The 19,090-nt window shown below is 42.0% G+C and overlaps 2 protein-coding genes across 10 annotated transcripts in view; one reads left to right on the top strand and one right to left on the bottom strand.

Moving 5' to 3' along the window:
- The window catches only part of CMSS1 (cms1 ribosomal small subunit homolog), a 556,569-nt gene that overhangs the window by 55,276 nt on the left and 482,203 nt on the right, over positions 1-19,090 (bottom strand). Inside the window, exon 1 of one of the 9 annotated variants that reach the window (XM_033940871.1) lies at positions 10,973-11,084. The exons of the other annotated variants lie outside the window; for them this stretch is intronic. The gene's annotated coding sequence lies outside the window, so the exon portion shown is untranslated. Of the gene's footprint in view, positions 1-10,972; positions 11,085-19,090 lie in introns of those variants that run through there. 9 annotated transcript variants of the gene reach the window in all.
- Positions 10,581-19,090, top strand: part of FILIP1L (filamin A interacting protein 1 like) — a 410,054-nt gene continuing 401,544 nt past the window's right edge. The window contains exon 1 of the mRNA XM_033940862.1: positions 10,581-10,835. The gene's annotated coding sequence lies outside the window, so the exon portion shown is untranslated. The remainder of the gene's footprint in view (positions 10,836-19,090) is intronic.

Below are 19,090 nucleotides of genomic sequence, written 5' to 3'. Positions count from 1 at the left end.
GCCCTGAATATGTATACCCTAGAGCAGGGCTGCCCAAGTCCGGTCCTCGAGATCTACTGGCAGGCCAGGTTTTCTAGATATCCACAATGAACATGCATGAGAGAGATTTGCATACCAAGAAGGCAGTGCAGGCAAATCTCTCTCATGCATATTCATTGTGGATATCCAGAACATCTGGCCTGCCAGTAGATCTCGAGGAAAGGACTTGGGCAGCCCTCCCCTAGAGGAAAGGAGGGACAGGGGAGATATAATTCAGACGTTCAAATACTTGAAGGGTATTAACGTAGAACAAAATATTTTCCAAAGAAAGGAAAATGGTAAAACCAGAGGGCATAATTTGAGGTTGAGGGGTGGAAGATTCAAGAGCAATGTTGGGAAATTCTACTTTATGGAGAGGGTGGTGGATGCCTGGAATACGCTCCCGAGAGAGGTAGTGGAGAGGAAAACAGTGACTGAGTTCAAAGAAGCGTGGGATGAACACAGAAGATTTAGAATCAGAAAATAATATTAAATATTGAACTAAGGCCAATACTGTATATGGCTGTTTGGGGGAGGATGGGCTGGAGAGGGTTTCAATGGCTGGGAGGGTGTAGATGAGCTGCAGTAGGTTTTGACGGAGATTTCGCCAGTTGGAACCCAAGCACAGTACCGAGTAGAGCTTTGGATTCTTGCCCAGAAATAGCTAAGAAGAAAAAATTTAAAACATTTAAATTGAATCAAGTTGGGCAGACTGGATGGACCATTTGGGTCTTTATCTACGGCCATCTACTATGTTACTATGTTAAATAAATTACACCTAGCGCACATCTTCAATCCAATTCTCTGGTTGCCCAGTCAAATAATTCAATCAGATTCATTTGGCATGATTTATCTTTAGTAAAACCATGTTGTCTCAGATCTTGTAATCCATTAGATTCTAGAAAATTCACTATCCTTTCCTTCAGCAACCCTTCCATTATTTTTCCAATAACTGAAGTGAGGCTTATCAGTCTGTAATTTCCCACTTCATCTATGTGAGCACTTATGTGAAGAGGGACCACATCTGCTCTTTTCCAATCCCACAAAACCTCTCCCATCTATAGGGATTTATTGAACAAATCTTTAAGTGGACTCATCAGAATCTCGGAATGGATCTCGTCCGGTCTCATGACACTTCCTTCCATGAATGGTGCAGAGAGGTTTGCTGTCTGCCTGGAGCCAAAATACGGGACGTCACCACCAGCCTGGGTAAACTACTTACACCTCATGACCATTTTCCTATGCTTCTTATCCATATAGGTACGAATGACACTGCCAGGAACACCCCAGAGACCATCACCAGAGACTTCGGAGCCTTGGGTGAGAGGCTGAAGCAGACAAGTGCGCAGGTAGTCTTCTCATCAATCCTCCCAGTTAGAGGCAAGGGAAGAGCCAGAGATGAATGCATCCGGAGAACGAACGAATGGCTACAAGGATGGTGTCGAGATATGAACTTCGGATTCCTGGATCATAGAGAGGCGCTGCAGGGACTACAGGGACCAGACGGACTCCATTTGACCAGCAGAGGTAAGAACGTCTTCGGACACCGACTAGCCCGCCTGATTCGCAGGGCTTTAAACTAGGTAAGTTGGGGGAGGGGACCTACTCATATACTGGTGTGGAAAGGAACTATCCTGATGGGACGAGTCGACACTCTGTTTCCGAGGTAAGGACCCAATATGCAAACAGTTCTCTAGGAGTCACACAGACTCAGTCAGGAATAGCCTTACAGGGACTCAGCAAACACAAAGTGTGGAGGGCCATGTATGTTAATGCACACAGTTTAGGCAATAAAATTCTAGAACTAGAAACTGAAATAAGGGATGCCAACCTGGACGTGGTGGCAATATCGGAGACTTGGTTCACGGACGCACATGGGTGGGATATGGCTATACCGGGGTACAATTTACTTCGTCAGGACAGAGAGGGCAGGTTAGGTGGAGGGGTAGCACTATACATTAAAGAGGACATCAAAACCACCAGGATCACTGATGTCAAGTATACCGGGGAATCCCTCTGGGTAAACCTGGCAAGAGGTGGCAAAAAATGCCTGTATCTTGGAGTGGTATACAGACCTCCAAGACAACCGGAAGACATGGACGTAGAATTAATTGAAGACATAGAGAATATAACTCTACGGGGCGACACTGTACTGCTAGGGGACTTCAACATACCTGATGCAGACTGGAACACATTTTCAGCAACAACTAGCAGCAGCAGGAGGCTTTTGACCTCCATAAAAGGAGTACATCTCAGACAGATGGTAACGGAACCCACTAGAGCCCAGGCAATCCTAGACCTGGTACTCACCAACGGGGAAAGCGTCTCAGAGGTCTCGGTAGGAGATACGCTAGCCTCCAGCGATCATAACATGGTATGGTTCAACCTTGGGAAAGGATCCCCTAAATCAATTACAAAAACAAAGGTGCTCCAATTCCGGGGCACCGACTTCGCACGCATGGGGGATTTCGTTCATCAGACGCTGCAGGACCATGCAGGGACCAGCAATGTGGAAACTATGTGGTCGTACCTAAAATCATCCATACACGAAGCAACTAATCGCTACATAAAATCAGTAGATAAACGACAAAGAAACAACAAACCCCAATGGTTCACTGAAGAGATCTCGCACCTCATTAAGGAAAAGAAAAAAGCATTTCTTTCCTACAAACGTACGCAGAGAAGAGAAACTAAAGTAGAATATAAGACCAGATCTGCAACGGTCAAAACAGCAGTTAGGGAGGCCAAACTTCGAGTGGAAGAAACTCTGGCAAAGAACATTAAAAAAGGGGACAAATCCTTCTTTAGGTATATCAGTGATAGGAAAAGGAATACAGACGGTATAGTACGCCTTAGACAACCGGACTGGAACTACACGGTGGCGGACTCAGAAAAAGCAGAACTACTAAATGAATATTTCTGCTCAGTCTTCACCTGCGAAGCACCGGGACACGGACCACAGTTGATGATAAAACAAGACGTGGATGACCCGTTTCAGAATTTTGAGTTCACACCTGGGGACGTTTACAACGAACTGGCAAGGCTAAAGGTAAACAAGGCCATGGGACCGGACAATTTACACCCAAGAGTGCTCAGAGAATTGAGAGACGTTCTGGCGGAACCGTTAGCAGTGCTCTTCAATCTCTCACTAAGTACGGGGAAAGTTCCGTTAGATTGGAAAACAGCCAACGTCATTCCTCTACATAAAAAGGGTTGCAAGGCTGAGGCTGCGAACTATAGACCGGTAAGCCTCACCTCAATAGTGTGTAAACTCATGGAAACACTAATTAAGTATAAATTAGATACGATCCTGAACGAGGGAAATCTCCGGGATCCCAGCCAACATGGATTCACCAAGGGTAGGTCATGCCAGTCAAATCTAATCAACTTCTTTGACTGGGTAACAAGAAGACTGGACTCAGGAGAGTCCTTGGACGTCGTGTACCTGGACTTCAGCAAAGCGTTCGACAGCGTCCCACACCGCAGGCTGCTGAACAAGATGAAATCGATGGGATTAGGAGAGACTCTAACTGCATGGGTTAAAGATTGGCTTCATGGCAGACTTCAGAGGGTGGTAGTTAACGGTACCCGCTCTAAAATGTCGGAGGTGACTAGCGGAGTGCCACAGGGTTCGGTCCTGGGCCCACTCCTCTTCAACATATTCATTGGGGATCTGACTCAAGGGCTTCAAGGCAAAGTAACCTTATTCGCTGATGACGCCAAACTATGCAATATAGTAAACGGCCATAATCTACAAGATGCTATGGAGCAAGACCTGCGTACTTTAGAAAGTTGGTCCTTGATGTGGCAGCTGGGCTTTAACGCCAAGAAATGTAAGGTCATGCATCTCGGTAACGGAAATCCTTGCAGAACTTACACCCTGAATGGAGAAACTTTAACCAGGACTACGGCAGAACGAGACTTAGGAGTAATCATCAGTGCTGACATGAAGGCAGCCACTCAAGTGGAGAAGGCTTCATCTAAAGCACGGCAGATGATAGGTTGTATCAAGAGAAGCTTCGTCAACAGGAAACCTGAAGTCATGATGCCATTGTACAGAGCCATGGTGAGACCTCATCTGGAGTACTGTGTGCAATTCTGGAGGCCACATTACCGTAAGGATGTGCTCAGAATTGAATCGGTTCAGCGGATGGCCACCAGGATGGTCTCGGGGCTAAAGGGTCTCCCGTACGAGGAAAGACTGAGCAAATTGCAGCTCTACACTCTTGAAGAGCGCAGAGAGAGGGGAGACATGATTGAGACATTTAAGTACATCACGGGACGGGTCGAGGTGGAAGAGGATATCTTCCTTCTCAGGGGACCCTCGACCACAAGAGGACATCCGCTCAAACTCAGGGGAGGGAAGTTTCGTGGAGATGCAAGGAAGTACTTCTTCACGGAGAGAGTGATCGAGCATTGGAACAAGCTTCCAGTGCAGGTGGTCGAGGCACGCAGCATCCCAGACTTCAAGAACAAGTGGGATACCCATGTGGGATCCCTACGGGGTCATGCCAAGGGATAGGGTCACTAGGACTTGAATGAGCGGGTCAGTAGAGTGACAGTATAATTACAATTATACTTAAGGGGTCAGAAGACTTAAGGGGGTGGGTAAATAGTGTGGGCAGACTTGATGGGCTATATGGCCCTTATCTGCCGTCATCTTTCTATGTTTCTATGTTTCTACCCACTCCATTCTCATGTGTAACTCTGCCAGCCAATCACGATCCTTCTCTGGGATTTTCTAGTTGTTTGCTTTTTCCTCATCACTCTCCACATAGCGGTTCATAGCTTTCTTCAGACTTACAAATTTCATTTTTTGTCTTCCTTCTTTCACTAATACCTGAAAAAAATTGTCTCCCTTTTTACATTTACAGCCATTTGCTCTTCCGTTTGTGCTTTCACCAGATGTATCTCTCTCTTGGCTTCTTTCAGTTTCATCTGGTAATCCTTTCTGTGCTCCTCTTCTTGAGAGTTTGTTTGTTTTTTTGTATATTTCACAAACACCAACTCTTTTGCCTTTATTTTCTCTGCCACCAGTTTGGAGAACCATATCGGTTTTCTTTTTCCTCTAGGTTTTTATTTATTTTTCTCACATAAAGGTTAGTAGTCATTTTTATTGCTCCTTTCAGGTTGCACCATTGGTTTTCCACTTCTCTTATGTCCTTCCATTCTATCAGCTCTTTCTTCAGGTACTCCCTCATTTTACTAAAGTCCGCATGTTTGAAATCCAAGACTTTGAGTTTTGTGTGGCCACCCTCCACTTTAGTTGTTATATCTAACCAAATCATTTGATGATCCCTACCCCAGGTAGGCACCCACTTAGACATTAGGACACTTTCCTCATTTATGAGCACCAGATCCAGTATTTCTTTTTCCCTCATTGTTTCTGTCACCATTTGTCTGAGCAGAGCCCCTTGAAGAGCATCCACTACTTTTCTACTTCTTTCTGATTCCACAGACGGAAATTTCCAATTGCATCTGGCAAGTTAAACTCACCCAGCAACAGCACCTCTCCTTTCTTTCCCAATTTTTGGATAATCTGCAACAAGATCTTTATCAATTTGTTGTGGTTGAGTTGGAGCTCTGTACACAACACCCATGTGGATAAAAATTCCACCTACTCTTTTCAAAGTGATCCACATTGCTTCTTCCTTTCTCCAGGCCTCCTGAATTTCAGTTGCTTGGATATCCGTCTTTACATAGAGAGCTGCTCCTCCATCTTTTCAACCATCTCTGCCCTTCCTAAAAAGATTATAGTCCAGTGTGTTTGCATCCCATCCATGGGAATCACTGAACCATGTCTCTGTGATAGCAACAATATCCAAGTCTGCCTCTAACATCAGGGCTTGCAGATTATGATATTTGTTGCTTAGACTGCAAGCATTTGTAGTCATTGCTTTCCACCTACCTTTCAGTAGCAATTTCATGTTTTTGTATAGTTTTTTTGTTCAGTCTGAATTCCTGTTGCCTTGCTAAGAAGTATATTGCTAATATCGTTGTTTACATGGCTATCTTTACTCACCAAAGATATCTTATCTTTTGCTGGGGGTGGCCACCGTACATATTCTAGCTTAAACACCTAGAAACATATTGCCTGAACTTCTAAGCTAGAATACATTTTCCTGTCATAGTAAAATGCAGTCCATCAATACAATATAGTCTCTTGGTTTTTCATGTATTTCCACATCTTCCTGGTAGTTGAAGATCCTGGAAGGCATTTCACTATTTTAGGCTCCTTAACCTATATTCCAAGGTTAATGCCTCTGATGATAGAATCCTCTAATAGCAATAATTTTCTGGTTTGAGCTTTTTTATTTTTCCTCTGGGGTGCTTTTCTTCTCAAGTTACCTTCATTGGTTTTAGTTCTATCTCAGTTCTTTTTACTTGAGCATCGCAATGCACCAGTGGTTCAAAAGAATTCTATAGGGGTGAGGGTACATGTTTCTCTGTCATGTTTTAGTCTACATGAGCCTACTATGGACCTGTTTATTCCTGGGTTGTTTTATTCTTTGAGGCAGTGTTAGTAAATTGGTATAATTCTGTGGAGTGATGGATGATGCTTTAATTGCATCCAATTCCTGCTTTAGTTTACAGAGCTCCTCCTTGATACTAGAAAGCTGAAGACAGATTTGGCAAGCCTTAAGCCTCCAGATGGTGTACCTTGGAACCAAAGCACTACAATGATTGCACTAATTAAAGCCATTCTACTGGTTGGTATGGGAATTGACCGAGAAGTATTCTTGATTACTGGATTGTCTATATATCAGTAGCAAACCCAGGGGTGGATGGGACTATAAATCCTTAATGCAGCAGAGAACCAAGCAGATGAGAACCAAACTTCCCAAAACAGTAAAGGAACAGAGTTTTTTGGGGGGAGGGGGGGTCTTAGCTAAAAGCTGGTTTTTTTGAGGGCGGTTATTAGCTAAAAGCAGGGTAGAAGACCGAAGAGAAAAAGGGAAAGTATAAGATTTTATGCTAAAAGCAAAACCAGAGATTAAATCAGGTGATTAAAGTAGTGGGATTCCAAAGAGGTAGATGTCCAAGTATATGTTTTTAAGGATTGTTCTGGGAGTGATAATGTTGTGGTAATCATACGTATCACATTTTCCATAACTTCAGAGGAGAGGGGTGGCTAGGGTCCTGCAGGATAACTGAGGAGATGCACAAGACAGAAGATTTTGTTCTTCATTCCCATGCACTTGCATACTGAAGTATTGAGCAGGGATGTCATAAGAAGTAGAGAAGCAGGGTGACTGCTAGAATGATAAGCCAGAAGAGAAAAAAATTTACCCTTTTAAATCAGTTGGTGACTCTGCAAGCACATCAGCCTATGAGGAAAGGAGGAGAATGATAAAAGCAAAGCTTGGTCAAGGTGCCTTTTTCTCCAGTGACCATCTTGTGTCTAAGGGTGTGGGTGTGGGATTTGTCTCCATATGGTTGCTACAAATTTTAAATTCAGATGCCTTTTATAACTATTGTATTAAAACAATTTTTGGCAAAACTGTGAGACAATCCACATCTGTTCCATTTGAGAAGACACATGTTCTGGCAGAACCAAGAAGGGATCTGCTGCTGCCTGAGAGCTTTGATTGTCTATTATGTTTGCAATGCTTTACAGTACTGCAGATAATGTTTTATTGATCATGATGAGTTTTCAAAGACTGAAAACCAGGAACTTTTTTGGAATTTAAATAAGATGGAGAGTTGCAAGTATATAAATATGTTGAGAACAGTATATTAGAGGATACTTTATTACTTAGAAGACATGGATTATTCATTATGCCCTTGTCAGCACAACCACACAAGGGCACCTTTGTATCTTTAAAGTTATCACCCTTAAATGATGCCACAAAAGTGCTCAGTATAGCTTTTATTTTTTTCATATTCACTTACATTTATAAGTAGCAAGATGCAATAAAACCTTCAGTGAAAAGCAAGGAGAGGAGCTAAGTGATTGGTATAAAAGCAATTAAGCTGAAGGAAAGCAAACTCAGCACCAGCACAAGGAAATGCTGCGCCGCAGAAGGGGCAGAGGTGGTAGTGGGTGGGTAAAAAATTGATAGAGAATACCGCAACTTAACCATTATCTGTTATTAGGTATAAGGGAAGACACCAGAGAAAATGATGGCTTAAGATTCTGACTACACATCAAGACTCCTGTTTTCCTCCATCCTGTTATCATTCCATGGGCAATGAAAATAATAAAAGGGATGGGCTGGGGTTCTTCAGCCTGGAGAAGAGAAAGCTTAGGGGGAAATATGATAGAGATCTATAAAATACTGAGCGGAGACTATATGGGTCATTTGGCCTTTATCTGCCGTCATGTTTCATGTTTCTATGAGTGGAACGGGTAGATGTGAATTACTTGTTTACTCTTTCCAAAAATACTAGGACTAGGGGGCATGCGATGCAGCTACTAAGTAGAAGATTTAAAACTAACTAGAGAAAATATTTCTTCACTCAATGTGGAAGGTTCTAGTGGTAGCAGAATACTCCTTTAACTGAAAAATAGATCTTGAAACCATGTCTTAGTTTCAAAACTTCCCCAGCCTCTGATCTTTCACCAAGCAGTCCTATGGGGCAAAGACCTAAACCAACTGCTTTCGCCCACTACATACGGGGAATTCAGGAAACGCCTAAAAACATACCTGTTCCAGAAATACCTAAACAATTGACCCGCTCTCCCTCTCCCTCCCCCCTCCCTATTCCACCTGAACTTACAGCACTGTTATAAATATAATCTGTTATCTTCATCTTATCATAACTTTACGTTGCTATTTATCCCCAACAGGTCCTGTCGGACATTACCTACTAAAATGTACATATTACATTTTCGCTCAGCAAATTGTATTTCTATACTATTGCCTCCTGAGGTCTCTGATCTCTGTATTTCCTCTGAATATCTACTTATTGTATTTCGCTGAATGTCCAGCACTCTTGATTGTAAACTGCCTAGAAGTCGCAAGATTGTGGCGGTATAGAAGAATAAAGTTATTATTATTTGCATGTCTGTCACTTCCATGCATATTCATTAGGGCAGGGGTGCCCACACTTTTTGGGCTTGCAAGCTACTTTTAAAATGACCAAGTCAAAATGATCTACCAACAATAAAATTTTAAAAAACCACAAAGCACAATGTACGCATAGAAAATGTTAATTATCATTCCTATACCGGGATTTTTTCAAAGAGGTCAAAGCAGATGACTCTATGCACTGTCACCTCAGTAACAACCATACAAAAATAGACAAATAACCCTCCTCCCTTTTTACTAAACCACGATAGCAGTTTTTAGCGCAGGGAGCTGCGCTGAATGCCCAGCGCTGCTCTCGAAGCTCATAGGCTCCCTGCGCTAAAAATCGCTATTGTGGTTTAGTAAAAGGGGACCATAGTTTAAAATATAGACAGCAGATATAAATTCAGACACATTTTGATCACTACATTTAAAATAAAATCATTTTTCCTTCCTTTGTTGTCTGGTGATTTCATGAGTCTCTGGTTGCACTTTCTTCTTCTGACTGTGCATCCAAACCTTCTTCCCTTCTTTCAGCCTGTGTGCTTCCTCTCCTCCAGACCTCATTCGCTCCCCCAACTTTTTCTTCCTCTCTCCCTGCCTCCCTTTCTTTTTTTCTCTCTTCATGCCCCCTTTCTTTTTTTCTGTTTCTCTTCTTTCCTTCTGTCTCTCTGCCTGCCCTCTTTCTTTCTTTCTCCCTGCCCTCCCCCAAGCCGCTGCCATCGGGGAACAGGCCCCCCAAGCCGCCGCTGCAATCCAATAACAGGCCCCAAAGCTGCTGCTGCCACTCCAAGCTCTCCCTGCTTCCCTGCCGTTGGAGAGGAAGTTCCGGTCCAGCCAGGCAGTGATTGGCTGGCTAGTACTTCCTGTTCGACGGCAGAATTGACTTTGGGGAGAGGAAGGCTGATCGGCCCGGTAGATCGCCAAGACAAAGTGAGACTATCACGGAGCCCGGGATGGGCTCCGCGATCGACTCACTTTGCCTTGGCGATCTACCGGTTGATCGCGATTGACCTATTGGGCACCCCTGCATTAGGGCTAGCCTGAAAACCTGATTGGCCTGGTGGTCCTCCAGGACAGGGTTGGGGGACCACTGTTGTACAGTATTCCCACTTCCAGAGGATGGGAAAGACCGGGCCACTATTACCTTTCTAGCAGCACTAATTCCAGCTGAAGACAAAATGTGATCACTAATACCTATTCTAAGCATCTTCCTCAAACAGTCTGATTCAAATTGTGCATTTCAATTCTCCAAATATTCTCAGTTTCTAAAACAGTATGAACCACATGATCGGTATATACCTACTTAGCAGAGAATGCTCCTTTAGCAGGAGCAGATGGCTGACTACATTTTATCCCATTATGCCACACCCTTGTCCAATTTGATGTTGCAGAAGATACTGACAAGCTACGAGGTCAGCTTTCTGACAAGACTATCTGCTTTCAGAGTGTACAGCAAGGGGAACACACTAAAAGAAGGTTGGGTTATATTTAGAGGTTGGTCCAAGGCAGTGCCAAGGTCTTACTGACTTCCCTTAGCAGCCGTCACTGGTCTGTGACTGCAGCTCTCTTGTTTGCCATAGGATTACAAAAAAACAATACAAAAAGAATTTTTAAAAAATGAAATTTCTTTTGATTAACAGAACAGAGTAGAAGATCTGAACCTGTTCAGTCAAAATAGCTTCAAAAAGGAATCCCTGCTTTTTGGATTTTTATAAAGACATTACGATTTATACTTTACTTGGATTTGTCCCTGGAGTGAACCCAGCAGTTGCATTTTATTAACAGACAATCCGTTACAGCCAGGTAAGCCCAGCATGCTTTCTACCTGTCAGATATTTCTGCATTCAATCGGCAGCCACAATACAATTAAACTATTTTTATGAATCTTGGTTGGCTAGCAATGATAATAAAGCAAAAAATAATCATTGTATCACACTTACTTCTGAAGCAGGGAGAAACCGGATCAGACACAAGCTACATTGATTCCGACTCCTTTGTCTGCTGCCTTTTTATGACAGAACTGTGACATATGTCTTTTTCCTTTACCCTTTGGGCTTTCAGACCAGAGCAGATTTGGAAGCTTAATAGATTGTGAGGCTTTGCCTACTGTACTACAAGCAAGGTTTTGCATTCACTCAAATTCCTTGGAGGGAAGCAAACTTTATGAAAGCTTTCCTGCCAAAGTATGCAAATTAACACAGGACCTGCCAAAGTGTCAGTTATCTGAATAATGGTGATTACATTTAAAGCAATTATAAATTGTAAAGTGCTTTTCATCCAGACTTTTTAATGTGCAGACTATGAATTAGATTTAGTAAAAAGTGCTACTGTGTTAGCATGTGGTGATGCTATCAACCACTGGCGTCCAGATCCTAAATTTTGGGTAGGCCAACCACCAAAATGGGTGAGTAATTCCTGGGACATAACGATGAGCCGATGACCTACTTGAACTTGTAACTATGTATTTCTAACTATGACCTCACTGTATTAACTGTACTGGTCTACCTGTACTATTTATTTGGTTTGTTTTATATCCCATCCTCCCCACGAACTCAGCACAGGTTACAAAGTTAACATACATAATGTATAGACAGACAGATTGAGAATTTATATGTGTACAGTAGTCTTAGATCATCTTGGTTTGACATATACAGCAGGTCACAGCGTACAATCAGATCATTATAAATCAACATACATAATGCGTAGACAAACAGATTGTGAATTTACATGAGTACAGTAGTCTTGGGTCATCTTGGTTTGACATATACAGAGGGTCAAAGTTATTATACAATCTGATCATTTTAAGGTAGCATTGAGTTGCTCTCTTCAGTTAACTCACAAAGAGGTTATTTATGGTGAGAGGTAGGTTTTTATTGCTTTTCTAAAGTTCAGGAACCCATTTGGGAGGGGCAGTTGGTTCCAATTGGTAGGTATGAAGTGGGAGCAGGAACGTCTGGCGGTTTGGAGTTGGAGGGCGCATCCAGATGCTATTCTCAGGCGTGTTTTCTCTTGGGGCATATGGAGCAAGTTTGGCTGATATGTAGTTGGCTTCCAAGTTGTGTAAGGACTTGCTATTACTAAGCCCTTGAAGATATGTTTGGTGATGGATAACCAATGGGTTGATGATGGTGCTTTTGAGACATGGTCTCGAGCATGAAGGCTTTTTTGGAGTCCAATCTCTACATTTTGTACCCATTGTAGGCATACAAGATTTTTTTTTACTGTCAGTCCGTTGAATAGTGCATTGCAGTAGTCCAAGCAGAACAGAACAAAAGCATAGAGAAGTTGGGCAAGGTCGGTTTCCAAGAAATAGCCTCTTATTTTTTTGAAGCTGATGGAGATAGTAGAATGAGGAGGAAACTACTTGAGAGATGTGACAAGAGAGTGAAAGATTTGTGTCGAGAAGTATTCTCAGGCTGCGTGCTTGGTTTTCACAGTTAAGGTTGTGGTTTCCCAGATAAGGGAGGGAAGGGTGTAGGTGCAATGCTCTTTGCAGATCCAATGGAGTTCTGTTTTTGATACGTTCAATTGCAGTTTATTTGTGGCCTTCCAGTCCTTGATTTCAGAGAGACAGTTGTGGAGTTTCATAATCTGGAAGTTGCATCTTTTTCCTAGAGAGAGGTATAGCTGGATGTCATCGGCAAAGGAATGGATCCTTACTTGTTGTTTGTGGGCTATATTGAGGATGGGTTTAATGTAGAGGTTGAATAGGAGAGGGGACAGGAGGGCTCCCTGAGACACCCCATATTTGATTGGTTTTGATTTTGATAGGGTAGAGCCCAGCATTACACTTTGAGCTCTGTTACTTAAAAAGATGAACCAGCGTAGTGCAACATCTCAGATGCCAATCTCAGAGAGTTGTATGATGATGAGGGAATGCTCAATGGTGTTGAAGATTGCGCTGAGGTCAAGGGAGAGGGGAGGAGGAGAGTTCACTGAAGCTGCTGTCAACTGAACTATGCTAGAGGGAGTTAGGGTGTCTTTACAGATAGAGAATGACACAGGGTTCTCATCCCCTCCCCATAAGCTCTGTACCCATCCCTGCCCTGTCCCTGTCCCATCCTCACAAGTTCCATCTCTGTGAGCTCTGTCCCCATCCGGCAGACTCTGTCCTTATTTGCATAAGCCTCAAACAATTATGATTTTATATTAAAATATTTTTACTAAATTATAAAAAAGGACAATATTCTGTACAACTGTTTATAAATCACAAATACAGCCTTCTATTTCTATCTGGTTTTGGTACAACCTTCCCAAAGATTCAGTTGCTTATGGGCTCATAATCGAAAGAGAAAAACGTCCAAAAACCAGCCTATGTCGGCACTTGGACGAACATTTCTCAAAAACGTCCAACTGCCAATGATAAAAACGGGTTTTGGACATATTTCTAAACGACCTAGGCCTTCATAGTGTCGGTCAATGTCCAAAGCAAAATGGGGCGTTTCGGGAGGCGTGTTGAGGGCGGGAGTTGGGCGGAACATGGGCTGGCTTAGACTTAGTCATACAGCATTTATAACCGAAAGTTTTACAACAGACCCTAGACGGAACTTGGACGGAACATGGTCTAAGTCACAAAAACCCACCTAAAGTCACCAGATAAGCACTGCAAACACATAAAACAGATCCCCACACACTACCCCAGTGATCACCAACTCCCCTACCCCCATAAAAATTTTAATCATAACTTTAAAATTCAGCCTCCAGACCATCATCACCTGGTCGCCTGGCATAGGAAAGCCTAGTCGTCCTGCCCAGAGGCAGCTTAAATTGTCTTGGGGGTTGGTTAGGGACCCATAGAGAGGAGGACCCATGCCCATAAGCCCCTGTAATCACTGCATTGATACTGAAACATGTTTACTCCTCTGTACACCCCCAAAACCCTTTTGTACTGGCATATAAGTGGCTCCTGCAGACATAAGGGCTATTGGGGTGGTAGGTAAGTGGGTCTAGGGGATTTTGGTGGTGGTTTGGGGGGCTCATCATGATCTATAAGGGAGCTGTAGGGAGGAGAAGACATGGCACCCTTTTTGTGAAGTTCACAGCAGTGCCCTGTAAGGTACCCCACTATTTAGATGGCATGTCTGGGTGTGCAGTCCATCACTTTGCAGACCCCTCCCACATCCAACAGGGCTTGTTCTAGGCGTTTTGGACTTAGACGGAAAGTTGGACAGAAATGTGGTATAAAGATAGAGGATTTAGCGGCTTGGACGATCAGATCGGCAGGATGTATAACTAGACGATTTTCGAAACGAAAAAAAATTTGGACGTATCTTTCGAAAATGTGTCTTAGGCTGTTTTTTATTTTGGACGACTTGCGAGATGGACGTAAACGGACTTAGACGTCCCTTTCGATTATGCCCCTCCACATCTTTATATCATCTGAGAAGGTAATTAGATTATCTTTCAGACATGGGTGTAGAAGAAAACCTAAACTGTTTAGTGGATGAACAAGAAAATAAGTGTCTATTAAATGTTAGAAATGTTCCTTGTTGCCAGCAATGATGGATGAATCTATTGCAGTAACAATAAGATGCTTGAACAGCTGGGCACATGATGGAAGGATGTTGCAGATAGCAGACAAAACACAAATGATGTCATTTAACAGTAGTTCATTGAAATTCAAAAGCAGCCTCTGCAGTTTTTTTAATCATTGAATTCAGTTGCCAAATGTCTAAGATGTGTTAAGTTTTAACATATTGATACCAGTCTCAAATTTTTAGAGAATGACATGGGGACAAAGTTTGTCCCTGACCCCGCCCTGCAGGTACCCGTACCTGTGTCATTCTCTATTCACAGATATCTTTGATAGGCAGGATTTGGGTAGGGTTACCATATGGCTCCAGAAAAAGGAGGATGGATTGAGACATCCGGATTTTACTTCTATTGCTTTCAATAGAAGTAAAGCCCAGATGTCTCTATCTGTCCTCCTTACTTCCATTGCTTTCAGTAGAAGTAAAATCCGGATATCTCAATCCAACCTCCTTTTTCTGGAGCCATATGGTAACCCTAGGCTTGGGGATATCTACCAGCTGCAATAAGGGGGTGCCGCTGATGGGTACACCCTAGCTCTCCTGTGGCTATGCTATTGCTGGTAACACATGTTATTAGTAAATAGGTCCCATTACAGTAGTAAATAGTGCATGTTAATATGTGTTATGCGGAAATATGGTAATGCCTATTAGTATTATGTTTTAGTCTTATAATGGTAGATAAGGACCAAAAAGCTCATCTAGTCTCTGCCCATTTTAATATCTGGAACAATGCCATAGGCCTCAATTGATAACTAGCTTTCCTCTTTCACAAGAAGGAATCATCTTTGCTTATCCCTGGTGCTTTTAAATTCTAATTTTGTTTTTCACCCTACTGGCTCCTCTAAGAAGTTGTTCCTTGCCTTCAACAGCCTTTCAGAGAAGAAATATTGTTAAACAATACTGTTGAGCTTACCTCCTTGAAGTTTCTTAACATGACCTTTTGTGCTTGAATTTCATTTCTATTGGAAAATTTTGATTTGTGTACACTGGTTATTACCGTTGACTTATTTCAGTGTCTTTAGCATATCACCTTTTTCTCCCCAGACAACTGATTTAGTTCTTATTCTCCTTGACAGTTCTCAAGGGACTGAGGGGAGACAGCGTCATAATATTACTGACATCCGGTCACAGAGATACATTCACACAGAAAATTAGCTGAAGAGCAGGATTTGAGTTCTTCAAATTCACAGTCCACTGTTTGGGTCACAAGAAATTCCCTCTGCACCCCACCATGAGGGACGTGATACACTCTCCCCCCACTCTTTTATTTTTAATTTTTACAAAGCAGCACGGCAAAAGCCCTTTAAATCTCTTTGTGCTTTGGGGCAGTTACCGCAGTAGCAGCTACTAGCGTGGCTTTGTTAAAGGGGGCGGGGGTTAGTTTTGATGCCTTGGCTCAGAGCCTAATTTTGATTTCTTGGGTTATGGCTGGCGTGGGCCTATCAAACAGTTAGACTTGGATGAAAAGTTTTTGCCTGAAGAAGAGATCTTATTTATCTCCAAAGTGTGCACAAATAAGATCTGGTAAGAATATCATCTCTACCCAGCTATAATACTGATTTAAATTTTGCTAATGTTGGGAGTAATAGTCAGCCTGTAGTGACAAACAGCTTATAAGGCACTCACAGCCATAGGCTAAACTAACTCCAGATATTCAGTGCTATGGGCCTATTTCTCCCATTTTCTCTCTATGGGGAAAAGGCTTAGTAAACTGGGACTTCTGTTTAGTTATGCTGGCTGTAATAAAGCAAGAATTTGTACGACAAGGGAAAGGAACCCGAAGAGAAAATAGCAGAAAGGTCAAATTTCAAATAGACATAGCTGGGCAATTTGACATGGGGTAAAAATTGTTACTTTCAGAAAGGGGACAAATGAGTCATCCTAGGATCCAAAAAGCTTGGGCGAGATCAAATTTAGGTGTTTATTTTATTTTCAAATACATTATCCCCTGGATTCTATATATGGGGCTCAAAACTATGTGCCCAAGTTGTTCATGCATTTTGAGTAATGAGCCATTATGAACAATAATTGGGTAATAACAACCCATTATTGCAGTTAATGGGCTCCAATTAGAATTTGCACATGCATTTTACTAAGCGCAATTCTATAAATATTCATGCAGAAATATTTTAGCATGTAACTGAACAGGGGTATAGCTATGAGAGGAGCATGGATGGGTCAGGGGCATTTACTAAAGATGTGCATAGTATTATAGAATTCAGTGAATCCAAGCCTATCTTATGCACCAGGATTTAGACCAGATTTTAGTTGGGGGATTTACACCAGTTCCAAAGCTGGATGTGGATCTATAACTCTATAATTGGCATGCATCTCAGAGCACCATTTACAGAATAGTGCTCTATGTGGTTTATTACTGCATCTAGTTTCTTGCTCTAGGTCAGGGGTAGGGAACTCCAGTCCTCGAGAGCCGTACTTCAGTCGGGTTTTCAGGATTTCCCCAATGAATATGCATGAGATCTATTTGCATGCACTGCTTTCAATGCATATTCATTGGGGAAATCCTGAAAACCCGACTGGAATATGGCTCTCGAGGACCGGAGTTCCCTATCCCTGCTCCAGGTGGTCTCCCTATAAGAAATAAGGTACACAAATACTAAAATACTTAGTTGAAACTCTCGACTCAATGTGCGATAGCGGCTAAGAAAGCAAATAGAATGTTAGAAATTAGTAGAGGATTGGAAAAAAAAAAAAGTTATAATGCCCTTATATCGATCTACGTTACAGCCACAGCCACAGCTTGAATGCTGTGTGCAATTCTGGTCACCGTATCTCAAAAAAGATATAGCGGAATTAGAAGGGCAATGAAAATGATGAAAGGGATGGGATGACTTCCCTATGAGGAAAGGCTAAAGTGGCTAGGTCTTTTCAGTTTGGAGAAGAGATGGGTGAAGGGTGATATGATAGAGGTCTATGAAATATTGAGTGGCGTGGAAAGAGTAGATGTGAATCATTTGTTTACTCTTTCCAAAAATACTGGAACTAGGGGACATGCGATGAAGCTACTAAGTAGTAGATTTAAAACAAACGATAGAAAATATTTCTTCACACAATGTGTAATTAAACTCTGGAATTTGTTGCCGAAGAATGTGGTGAAATCAGTTAGCTTAGCATGGTTTAAAAAAGGTTTGGATAATTTCCTATAAGAGAAGTCCATAGGCCATTATTGAGATTGCTTATTCCTAGGAGAAGCAGCATAAAATCTGTTTTACTACTTGGGATCTAGCTGGGTTGGCCACTGTTAGAAATAGGATGCTGGGCTTGATGGACCTTCAGCCTGCCCCAGTCTGGCAGTTCTTATTTTCAAAACAGAAATTATAATTCAGTTTTGCATCACTAGCCAGAGCAATCTGTGCATGTGTTCTGGCATTTTCTGTTTACAAACTCTTGCCTGGTGATTATAATTATTTACCTCATAGACAGCTGCCTAGGGAGGGCTAAGGCTGTTTTGCCCAACACAGCATTAGCAACTAGACAGCAGGGCTGTAGATTAGTTTGATGTTTGACCCCTCCAACCAAAAAGGTACATTAGCATGTATCATTTTTACTTTTATATTGCTTTTCTTTTAAATAAGATTGAAAGAAGCCTTAGCATTGAACATTAAAAAAAAAATGCAACCACTTAAATGATGAAAGGTTTAGCTTTAATTCTAATGTCTAATATGAATGACAGCTTTATATGGCGGGTAGGGAAAGGAATTCTTGGGGCCAATATACAGGGGTGTCAAATGGATCGGTATGACAGGTATTCCCCAACAAAAGTGCAGCAGTGTTCTACAGAGTTTATAGATGCATCATACTAGTCTTTGTAATTCCTGCATACACCACATTCCTATAATCCACGTGAGCCATCAACAATACATGGATCAAGGTATGAAGTTTCAAAGCTTGTTGCTATCTGAATACAAAAAAATCCTTTCTTAAGCACCACTGAAATCTGATCTGAGAAAGTAAATTGATAATCAATAAGGGTACGTAGATACTTCAATGAATCCACTATTACCACTGGTTAACCCAACAGCACTGAACTAAAAATGGATAATAATGTCGAGTAATGTTTTTGATACTTTCAACACCAGCCTCTGAGCTGTAAGCCAATCAGGATCAGTCTTCATACAGACCTCATGTAAAGGCAGAAAGCTTAGTCACTAACAAAATATCAGCATAAGCATATGCACAGCTCCCATTCTTCTGAATCATAAACAGCAAAGGACTAAACATAATATCAAACAGAATAGCTAACAAGGCTGAACTTTGAGTGACTCCATATTTCAGCCTTCATTTTTTTTTTTTAAATTGGCCTCCCTTCATGAAACTATAAACAATCGATCCATTAAAAAGAATCTAAACCATTCCAGTACTATATCCTCTATTTCCACTGACTTCAAACAAGTTAACATAGGGTTTGGTCCACCAAATAAATAGGGATGCATGATCCAAAGACACTGTCCAAAACAAGTTACCACTATCTAAAGTACCACATACTTCACCTAAAAGTGCTGCAAGAGT

This window comes from Geotrypetes seraphini, chromosome 4 (genome assembly GCF_902459505.1).
Source record: "Geotrypetes seraphini chromosome 4, aGeoSer1.1, whole genome shotgun sequence".
Classification (NCBI taxonomy): domain Eukaryota; kingdom Metazoa; phylum Chordata; class Amphibia; order Gymnophiona; family Dermophiidae; genus Geotrypetes; species Geotrypetes seraphini.
Note: the sequence above shows the minus strand (reverse complement) of the source record. Positions and strands in the feature narration are given on the sequence as shown.